We start from the raw sequence: 12,384 nt of genomic DNA, 5'->3' as shown, positions 1-12,384 counted from the left end.
ATTATAAATTAAAATTATAAATTATAATTTTTATATATTATATTATATATTAAATTATATAATATATAATTATAAATTATAATTTATAAATTATAACTTCACTGAGAAATCAAATGTAATTTTTTCCCTTGAAGTTCATGGTGCCCTCCATAGAATACCAAACAAGATAGTGAATGATAATAGACCTGATAGTGAGGCTACCTGGTCTCCTTGTGATGAACTGAGCAATACAAGGGAATTATTTTAACTACTATTTCTTAATATAAAAGAGAATAACACATCTTCTCTTACTATAAGGAATGGGGCAAATATGAAAATCTTTGGAAACGCTTTGTAAATTGCAAAATATCAGACATGAGTTTAATAGGTGTAAAATGAATATTGGCTGAACAAATGAGTGGGTGCAGAGGTGCAAGGGGACAGGAAGAGCCCAATGTTCTCTCTGCTAGTTTGTTAGAACATACTGCTCTCTCCGCCCTAGCTTGCCTCCACATCTTGCTTAAGTAGGAAAGAGTAAATTAGGTTTAGCTTGCCAGAGATAGCAACTTTGAATTCTATGCTGTCCAGTACATATCAAAAGCCAGGTTATGAAAAGCAATATTTATAGAGACCTGTTTGAGGGAGTGAATTCTGTTTCTCTGGATATTTTAAAATGTTACTTTTGGATTAAGGCAGGCCGTCAAATAGCTATGTACTTACACTCGCTTATTTTGTCTTCTCACAGAATAATTTCATTGAGCCAAGACTCAATACAGGAGTTTCATGGAGTGGCTTAGAGCTCCAACTCTAGACTTGGGGCAGACCTGAATTTAAACACCGGTTCTGTCACTTAATTGTTGTGACCTCGAACAATTGATTGACGCTTCTTGAGGTTTATCTATTAATTATGTTCATATAGTAACTTCCTTATAGGGTTTCTGGAAGAGCATATGAAATTATATATTCAAAAAGATGATCACCATTTCTGGAAATAATAAACCTTTTTGGGTATGTTTCCAGCTAAAAATGATGTTCTGAACTCTACAGCTTTAGAACCTCAAAAGTCAATTTTGTAAAAGTGACCCTTTTGATCACAGATGATCAAGAAGGAATTAGATATTCCCCCAGGTAGGGCTAATCAGATTATGACCAGGAATCTAAACCTAGAGGTTCTGTAGGATTTGCGGTTGGCCTCTTAAACAATTCAGTTATGGCACCAGAGCAGCAAAGTTATGTTTGCATTGGAAATTGAAGAGTAGATAGAGCCATACAGGGAGAGAAGAAAAGAGCAGATGTGAGAAAAAGATAAATCCTTGGGAGCTTTTCTCTTCGGTCTCAAGTGTCTTTCTGAAGGCTGCACCCCTGGCCTTAGGATCCAAGATTACCCTCATGGGAAAACTGTGTGTCTAGTTTCAGAAGCTGTATATTTCTATAACAAACTTCTTCAATTATTTATTCTATTTTTATTTTTTATTTTTTAAAGACTTATTATTTATTTACTTATTTTATTTATTTTTGGCTGCATTGGGTCTTAGTTGTGGCACACGGGCTCTTCCTTGCAGAGTGTGGGCTTCTCTCTAGTTGTGGCGTGCAGGCTCCAGGGTGCGTGGGCTCTGTAGTTGTGGCACACGGGTTCCAGAGCGCATGGGCTCTGTAGTTTGCAGCACTCAGGCTCTCTAGTTGAGGCACGTGAGCTCAGCAGTTGTGGCACGCGGGCTTAGTTGCCCCACGGCATGTGGGATTTCAGTTCCCTGACCAGGGATCAAACCCACATCCCCTGCATTGTAAGGCAGATTCTTTACCACTGGACCACCAGGGAAGTTCTCTTTTTTTATTTTTAGAAAGGAAAATTGAAAATTGGATCAGAATAAGATTAAATGAAAAGGAGAGATTATATATATGATCCGTGCATCCATGTAAGGAGTGTACTTTATTGATGAAACCAGCATCCTATACCGCTTTAGTATTTAATTAATTTAAATGGAAATCAAGACATACTCAATTATTACTAAATTTAAATATTCTCTCAATAGTTTGTTCTCATCCAGCGTAAACTCATCAACACAAGTTGAACCCTCCTTTGAAAAAATCTCTAATTGCAGAAGTCAATTTATAATTGTTGGGGAAGGAAAAAACTTTATTCTTCTAGGTTCTTCTGACTGGACTAACACTTAAATTGACATGAAACATTAACAGAAGAAAAACCAAATTTAACTGCATATGCATAGAGCTTCCATAAGACTATGAGGCCCAAAGACAAGTTAGGCAATCAAGGCTTATATGCCATCTGAGAGAAGAAGGGGGTAGGGGTTTGAGGCTTCAGAGGGGAGGAAGTCAATTCACATGGAGATGGAAAAACAAATTTTTGGTAAACAAATGTTTGCTATGCCATAGAGACAGTGGGACACAGAGTGGACTTTGGTCTCCAGGCCCTGCTGAGTTTCCCTACCACAGTAGCCCATGTTCTCTGCAGATATCTCTGGTGAGAGGGCTCTTCCTGGACAGGGCCCCTTATCTAAATTCTTTTAGGCAGTTAAGGGGGAGGAAAAAAGAAAAGACTTCCTGAGCCTTTTGATTCTTAAAAACTATCAGCTCAAACTAACTGTCAAGCCAAAGAGACACATTTTGGGGTGGCAAGTTTTGTTTTACCAGCTAATCACTCAGAAAACTGGATTGCAGCTAAGCAAGAATAATTCCACTCAAGAGGATTTGACTAAAGTGAGTTTCATGAGGTTATTTCCAAAGATGCAGGCAAGATTAAGGGACCTGAACTGATAAGGAATAATGAGGCACCCAGAGACTGGCTTCAGTAGAAAGCGATCACCACTCTTGGCCTGAAGGGGCTAGAGAAAAGGATATTACGAGAACCCAGTGAGAGCTGGAGAAGAGGCCACCTCACAGGAGTTGACTTTTCTATATGACTTTCCTTAGATTCAGCATATCTAATTAAAATATAAAACAAACTCTGTATTTTTATCACTTTTGTTTTATTAACTAACTTAGGAAGAATTCTTAACTGTATGAATTTGTGTCTATGTAAAATCACAGAATCTTTCAATTACTCAAGTCTTAGTCTGCATCCTTCTGTAGGTTTCATGGTTTTTTTTCATTTAAGTCTTACATGAATCCAGCTTTATGGGGAAGGGTGTTTCATCTTTGTTGCTGTTATTGCTGTTCTTGTTATTACTGCTGCTTTTGTAAATAGTTTTCTTCATTATCTCTTCGATCAGGTGATTCCCTTATTAATTGCAAGCTCTTGGAATTGCATTTCAGAGTGAGCTTTTCACCACTTTGACGGTGGTCACTAGTTAGTACTCTTCCTGCCCTTCTTCTTTTCACTTCTTCACTATCAGATTTGGCCAATCTCAACTCAAGAGAACAAGTTGACACCAAATACCTTAAGTGTTTTCCCCACATTTACATTTTAATTTAGAAAGACATATATAGCCATTGTACCAAGAAAAAAACAAACCATAAAACCAAAAATATTGTAATAGATGAAATGAATATTAAGTATCAGGTACACTTCCTAGAAATAATCACATTAATTTTCCTTTTTTTGTGGTATATGTATATATTTGTTTATTTTAGAGTAGTCTCAAATATATTGTAGAAAAAGAAGGCATATGAATAAATAAATATGTCCTTTCAAACTTTAGATATCCAAGGTTCTTGTTTAAATCTCATTATCTGGGAAATGTTTGAGCAAAATTGATGCAATGTCAATACAAAAAGAAAATTTCACTTATTAATTGTAGAAATATCAGCCCTTTGAGGGCAAAATCTATATCTTTTAATTATTTGAATTGTTTATTTATAAAGTACATTTCTATATAAAGAAGTAGAGTAACTTACTGTAGACTTTATACCAGCTGATCAACCCCAGAATTTTCTGAGGTTTTAGACTATGCTTGTGTTAAAGAAAACATTATTCATGACACTTCTTAGAGATGTGAAGGTAGACTTTATTCAGGACTGCTGCACTTTGTATAGGGATTATTGCAATGGAATTGTGCAGTAGGGGAGAGCTATTTGGCTCAGCTTTGAATACAGCAAGGAAATGTGGAAATTTATAGTCAAGGAGCAAATAAGAGGGGGCATGGTGGAAATAAATGGGAAATTAGTAAGAGGGAAAGGTTTTATTCTTGCTAAACTGACCTAACAAGATTCTTGCTGAAGGTAGGCCAGGATGATCAGATATTACCTGGGGGATAGTAGAGGATAAAGGAATTTGGGCAGATATTGAGGGTGATCAGATATTAATCATGGGGGATTCTGGCTAAATGGACTTAGCAGGATTCTGCCAAAACTAGACTCTACAAGTATTAAGATAATCCCAAGATCAGGCCTAGTTGAGCAGAGGGCTCGGAGAAGCCCGACTAAAGTTTTGTCCTGGAAAGAATCCTTGTGCTACTAGCAGTAAAGGGTCATGCTGCTCTCTACTGGCACATATCAATATCTGCTGCTAGACTGACTGCAGCATTAGTTCATTTTTAGATTTCTGGCTTGGAGCACAGTGAATATCAAAGATGATCAGAAAGTTTAAAGAGAATCGATTCTACTAATTTTCTGCTGTTTCATTAAGTTCTTTAAGAGTAAATAAATTTTTGTTTCATTTTTTGAAGCGATTCAAATAGTTAGTGATTTAGAAATTAATTCGAGAAACAATGTCTTAGCATCAACTAAGTGCCAGGTATTATGTTAGTCACTGAACACACATAGTTCAATCATACGTAAATCTTACCTTCAAGGAACTCATACTATATTAACTATCAGAAAATGTCATTAAAGATAACAGTAACATACAAAGGAAGTACAGAGAGAAAAAGGATGTGCCTTCACTCTCCCATCCATAATCAATTTCAGAAAAAACATTTTTTTCTAGTGTCATTCCCTCAAGTTCTTGAACCAAACCTGATAAAGCCTGCTAGGAAAGAAGGATTTAAAATTATTTTTCTTATTTTAAGATCATTCCTCAGAAAAGTTCTTTATTCATGGTGTTATTACAACCTTTTCCATTAATTTCAAAAGTGTACTAATCCACATGAAACCATTTCTTCCATAGTCCCTTAGTGGGACTGGAATTCTATGCTGAACTTCAGACAAACTGGAAGAGATCCTGACACAGATCCCAATTCTATCTCCTTTAGGATCAGATGTTTTCCTTGGTCACTTTAGTTAGTAGGAAAAAATTCTATTTCAAAAAAGGAAAATATCTAGAACCCCAGTACAAACCTTCCCCCTCTTGCCCACTGATTTGTAAATATTACTCTTTTCGCCCATAGATATGAATACTGTCCACAATTACACTCCAGTTTATCCCTCTCCACTGGACCTTGTGCTTTAATTTATGATACCCCTCCAAGGGGATGAACCCTACACATGGGTCAGGTCCTTTAATTCAGGGGTTATTCCTCTTCTCCTCCCAGCCTTTCGGGCCATTAGAACAGAAGTTAACGTACCCTGAATGGTAAGGAAATGTTTCATACAAGAGGTAATACTTGAGCTAGGTTTTAAAGGATGAGTCAAATTTCTCTTAAGAACAAAATGGAAGAGAAGAAATAACATTCTAATTAGAGAGAAGAGCAGGTGTAAGACATCTAATCATTTAGTACTTAAAAATAATGATGTGGATATATTGATATGAAATTATCTCTAAGACATTCTTGAGTGACAAAAACTGGGAGAAAAACAATTCATAAAGTGTCATCTCTCTAATGTAAAATGAACAATTATATATTTCTTAATATATGTATACATATCTGATTGTGTATATATATATATATATATATATATATATATATATATATACAGGCAAAATGCTTGCAAACTGATTTGGAAGAATCTCTGAAAAAGAATATGAAATTGGGTGGTACAAAAGAGTGACTTTGCTTTCTCTAATCATTTGAATTTATAAAATGTGATGGTGTAGGATTGTGTGTATGTGTGTATATTCGTGTATTACTTGGGAAATTAAAAACTTGTTGAGAAGAAAGAATAAGAATGCTCAGTAGAAGAAAAAGAGCATAGATAAAAAGGTGACTGGATGGCAGGACTGCAGAGAAAATATTTTTAAATTTTTGTATAGTTAAGTCTTTCTGAACAAAGAAATCTGGGACCTAGGTTAAGAAACAAGCCTTGGCAGTTAAAAGATGACTGAGATTTACTATCTGGGACGTATTCATTTACATTTGGAATCCAGGAAACTTTCCTGGGCTTGCAAAACTGGAGGTATTTGACACATTCCAACACCCCTGGAGACATTCATTTACATTCCAAAGGATAAGAACCTTGAAACCCTCTCCTTCATTTCCCAATTATAATTTGTTTAAATTAGGGAAATTAAGCTTTCCTTCCTCTCTCTGGACCAGAGGAAGGCAACATGTATATAAACTCGTATTTATATTTTTCAGGTTCCACTCCTGTAATGCAAAAACAGCATTTGTACTTGCAGGCGTGTCCATCTGGTTATCACATTACTTCAGAGAAAGAATTAGGGTAAAAAGGAATTAATAAAGTTATGACGGTGAGTAATAATACCTCTGATCTCTGCTCCAGAAATTTTATGTTTACTTTCAGATAATATGAACAAATATAGGTATTAAAAACTGACCACAACACTGTTATTCAATTTCATCGAGCGTCATACTTTTGTGGCAGGGTTGAAGGTGTCTGTCTCCCTGGTGTTTTTTTTTTTAAATCCCATCATTTTCAGAACAGAGATTGAAAGACATTATTTTTCCTTTTTTCGTTTCACACGTATTTATTGAGGGCCTAGTAGGCACCAAAGTACAACAGTGGATAACAGCAGATATAATTCCCCACAATCTGTTGAGATGAAGCAGGCAATAGACAAAATAAATGAGACATATAGAATTCCAAATAGCGATTAGCATTAATTTCTAATAAGTAAAGCAGGATGATAGGGTAAGGAGTAGTTTATTTTAATTATGGTGATCAGGAAATTCATTTCTGAGTAGGTAGCATTTGAACAGAGATCTGAATAAGAAAAGTGAGTGAGCCATAAAGATATTTTAGGGAAGAGCATTCCAGAAAAAAGGGCACAGCAGGTGCAAATGTGCCAAGTATGTTTGGGGAATAGTAAGGCTGTTAGTATGGAAGGAGGAGAAAAAGGGATAAGTAGGAGGAGAAGAGGTTAACAGCAGTGGAGAGCCAGATTACAGAGGGGTTTGCAGTCTACTGTAACATCTTTGGTTGTTCTGGGAGAACTCATCACAGAGATCTGAGCAGAGGACTGAGAGATCTGATTTCTATTTTAAAAGATTTACCCTGGTGACTGCACTGAAAATAAATGTGAGGTTGGAGGTGCAGGCAAGAGTAGAGCAGAAAGAATAGTTGGGGTTTCAACTAAAAAACATACACACACAACAATGTGAGAGCTGTGAGTTCAGTTTTATTTGGGGCTTACTGAGGACTATAGCCTGGGAGACAGCCTCTCAGATAGCTGTGAGGAACTTCTCTGAAGAGGTAGTGGGGAGGTCAGTATATATACATGATTTTCATGAACAGGGTACGTGAAACCAAGTCCACATCTCTGTAGAAGGTTGCTGCTAGTCACAGGGAGCAGATGTCTCCATTAATGATTTTAGTACCTCTCTAGGTATGAGAAGATGCAAGATTTGGGGTTCAAGAATTTCTCCTGAAGGTACCTAACTATCTGAAGGTTTGTTCTGCCAGTTTTCCCAGAGCACAGAGTGTCTCATTCCTAATCTCCACCCTGAACTCCTTTCAGGGTGTGTTAAAGGTCAGCAATCACAGTGGCTAATGACCTAATCCTTGTAGAGCCGGATGGCAAACAACATTCTTTAGTTGGCAGGAGCTTTTGCAGCTATCCAGGCAATGGCCCATGCTGACTTGGATGAAAATGAAAGTGATGGATTTGGTAAGAAGCAGCCACAGACTCTACAGGATTTGGGAAATGGTTAAGTGAGAGAGTAAAGTAAAGGATGATTCCAAGGTTTGGGGGCTGAGCAAGTCAAAGAATGTTTTATTTGGAATTCACTCCTTTGGATACAAGCTACAGGAAAGGGAGGATAAGAGTTCAGTTTTGGACTCATTAATTTCGAGAGGTCAAATAGATATCTACATGGAGATGGGTAGTAAATGTTGATTTTTAGGGGAGAATTCCAGCATAGAGATAACACTCTATACCCTATAAATGTGCATACATAATTATTATTCATAATAATATACATAATTATTCTGTTCTTCATGAAGTATAACTTTCATTCAGTTTTTTGCTCAAGTATCACTTTCATAGGCATTTCTAGATCAGTTTATATCAAATAGCAACCTTCCCCCAAACTTTAGTCCTTTACTCTTCATTATGATAATTCATAGGATTTATCTCCACATGGCATATTACACATTTGTAGGAATATGTTTGTTTGTTTGCTTCTTTTCTCTCTCCCTCCACCAGAATAAAATATAGGCTTCACGAAAGTAGAAGATATATTAGTCATAGCAGTTTCTCTGGTAATTACCTAGCACATAATATTGATCAATAAATACTTTTGAATCAAAGCATAAATAATGTTCATTTTGATACTTATATGTTTCACATGTTACTATTTTTTGAGTAAAATAATTGTAATTATTCATATTTTTTTCCCCAAAACACCTACCCAGGCGTCTAACATTATTAGGTATTAAACTATTTATTTAATTAGTAAATAAAGAACTGAATGATTCGTCATTGACTTTTATTTAATACAATTTTATTTTAACAGCTTATTTTGCATATTGGTAGGTAAGGATGCTAAAAGTTTAGGGGGGCTGTCAAACAGAGAGAGCTTTCTGAGTATTCTGAGTGAGAGATTATGTAGGCTATACAGGTACTTCCTTATACCTGGTGTTCCTCTCCTTCCTGGACATTTAGAAAACCGCATTTCTTAGCCACTTTGTCTTTGACCTTGTCACTGTTGCTCAGAGGACAGTCCTGTTGATGATTGCTCATTCAGACAAAACATGTGTCCCTGGAAAGGGAGCCCAGAACATGGTCTCTGACCCAACACTACAACTTAACCTATACACTGAAAAATAGAAGAGCCAGAACAATGGAAACTCTGAGTATAGTTAAATATCTGTGGTGGTAGAAGGCTCTTGTGGCCTCCTATCAAAAAAGGAACATTCTTTCGGTATTAGCTAGATGCCCCATATTGATTTTGTGCAATAAAACATTGCTGTTGCAAGTGGTTAGAGATTAGGTAGAGGGAAAATGCACTTGAATTCATCAGTTGAGATAGTAGGCTACACATCTTTAACTTATTTAGGTAAATCTCTAGGAGCATGACTGCTGGGTCATATGGTAAGACAATGTTTAGTTTTGTAAGAAATTGCAGGCTGTTTTCCAAAATGTCCATATTATTTTGCATTCTCACTAGCAATGAATGAAAGTTCCTGTTGCTTTGGATCTTACTGAAAAAGAGATAAAAGCTTGATTTTTCAGGGAGTCAATAAACTAAAAACTACATTGTGCCTTTTAGTAAATCATTTTTACAAGAATAATTACTGAATTACTCGGGAGGTAGAACAGTGGATCAGTAGCTGTTTTTAACACTTACTGCCTCACTCCTTATCATCTACCAAAGAAACTTTTCTGGTATAAATTCTGCCTGTATCCGAATCCATCCAGCCACAAAAATTATGGAAAGTTTTGTTCTGCCTGAGAACTCAAAAGAAGAGAGCTTCGACCTTGGATTCAATGCGTTGGGAAGTGACCTGTTGGTTACAGAATCTTTTGAATACATGATGAAGAAGTAAAATGCAGCTGGTTTCAATGTCTATTGGAGGACTTGGTCTGTTGGCCCATGTCTGTAGAATTCTGAATCCCTTAAGCATCTGATTATACTTTGTAATGTATAATGTGTAATGTATGTTTAATTCCTAAAACATTTTTCTTCTTGCTGTGTGTTTAATTATCTTCAAACTATTGACTCTATAAGTTGAAGAGCTACCACTTGCTTGATAATTTCCTATCAACTCCAGCTTCAGATCCCACTGCCGCAAAGTAGTATAAACTGAATTCATTTCCTATCATTACTTTTGGAAAATACTCCTCACAGTTTCCTGTGTTTTTTCTCTCATTTTAAGGATTATCATCATCTCTTGGATATCCTCATAGAGCAGAAAAAAGATACCATGATCATTCTCCCTGCAACCTTTTCATGGCCATGTCAGGCACCCTGATACACTAAAAGGAAAAACAAGACAACTTTGATAGTGTTTTCTAGCCTGACTGCCTTTGGTGTCTGTTTTATTTAGTTCTGAAAAGAATACTTACTATTTTGTAAATCATTCCATGTTCAACAAAGAATCCATGTACATTCAACTTCACTTCCCCTAGCAGTATAATTTATTAATTTATTCTATAATTGACAAACAAATGAATGAATATATCTGTGAATTATATAAATATTTTGCAATATGAAGGAACATAAAACAAGAAGGGAAATATAAAACAGAGCTCTGAGAGTTATAGGTATAAGACATGCAAAAACTATTGTGAAGAAATAAACTTGAAATGCCCTTGATAGATGGGTAGAACTTTGACAGGACAAGAAGAGTAGAAAAATAATTACAGCCAAAGAAAACGGTATGAACAAATGCAGAAATGAAAGGTTAGCAGACATTTGGTCCTATCCAAAACCATTTGGCAGGAACTAAATATGCTCATGGATGTTTTGGATAGAACCAAATATCAAGGACCTTTTGCAGTAGACCAAATGTCTTATGGACCAAATGTCTTACAGACATTTTGGACAGGACCAAACATCCTGCAAGGAAATAAAAAATCAAGGGCATTTTCCTAAAACAATAATCAGTAGAGTATCATAGAATACAAGCTGCTAAATACTAGTAGTATTACTAGTACTAGTATTAGTATACTAGTACTAGTAATAGTATAGTAGTAGTATTACTACTAGTAATACTAGTAGTAGGAGGAGATAAGATTTGAGAGATAAATGGAAACTTATTGTGAATGGCTTTTTTAAAATAAATTTATTTATTTTTATTTATTTATTTTTGCCTGCGTTAGGTCTTCATTGCTACGCGCGGGCTTTCTTTAGCTGCGGCGAGCGGGGGCTACTCTTCATTGCAGTGCACGGGCTTCTCATTGTGATGGCTTCTCTTGTTGCAGAGCATGGGCTCTAGGCATGCGGGCTTCAGTAGTTGTGGCTCAAGGGCTCTAGAGCACAGGCTCAGTAGTTGTGGCACACAGGTGGATTTTTAACCACTGCATCACCAGGGAAGTCCCTGAATGGCTTTTTTTGCTTGACTCAGGAGATTTTACCTAATTTCGTAGATAGATATCTGTGAGTAATTACTGGAGAAGACTGAGATTGAAAAAGTGGAGAAAACACACATTCTGAGCTTAGGACACGTCCAAAGAAGGAAAAGAAACATAAGAATTAAGACAATTTAGGACAGCATAAGAGCATAAAATATATGAAAATCTATATGTGGACTTGTGGAAATATGGAAAGACACTGCTCCATAAAGAAGAAAAAGGTTACTAAAAAAGGAAATAAGAAGGTTCTTTAGTTTTATCTCAAGCTAGTTCAAAAAATACCAAGATTCAAATTGCTCAAACCTATCTCAATACTTCCTATACACACTCCTCTTTCTCTCGTCCAACTGGTACTCAATCCAAGATCACATTGTCTTAAAATTCATAACTTGGTCATAAACAGTGTAAGATGATAGAATTAATTTGCATTTGATTTAAAATATTAATGGCTTTTAACTCGTAGCTTAGTCAAATAATTTCCTGTGTTTTCTTCTAGCCTTTGATCTCAATTTCTACCAAATTGTTCTAAGCACTTCAGAAAGGGGAACAGCTTTGGTCGCTTGCATGTATCCTGTCTTTTCGATATGAACTGGATTTCAGAGTCTCTAAAGACTTAGCACATGAGGGAAAGTTTGTCTTTACAGGAAATTTTTCATAATAAATGCAGTATGAATGGTGGAATAAGAAAAATCAATATTTCTCAAATCAGCCTAAATCAAGGCTAAGATTTTTCTAAGGCTAAGAGGAAAGCAACACCATTATGTAAACAGAATATCTGTCATCCCCTGAACTCACTATCAATAGTATCACCAAATGTGAGAGAACCAGATAATATTAGTCATCTGATGTGGTACAATTTGACATACATAATTATGTATGAAGTATTATTGAAAAAAATAATAAACTTGAATTTAAACTTTAGATCTAACTTCTAGTCTACAAGATAAGTGGGAGATAAAAGAACAATTTAACATCACCAGGAAGCAAATAGAATGCAGTTTTTAGAATGTAAGATTTCAAAATTCAGAAAGACTAGGGTTTTTTTCAGCACATCAATGACATGGAAAAATTGCAGGGAGCACCAGAAGCCAGCC

This window comes from Balaenoptera musculus, chromosome 5, assembly GCF_009873245.2.
Source record: "Balaenoptera musculus isolate JJ_BM4_2016_0621 chromosome 5, mBalMus1.pri.v3, whole genome shotgun sequence".
Classification (NCBI taxonomy): Eukaryota; Metazoa; Chordata; class Mammalia; order Artiodactyla; family Balaenopteridae; genus Balaenoptera; species Balaenoptera musculus.
Note: the sequence above shows the minus strand (reverse complement) of the source record.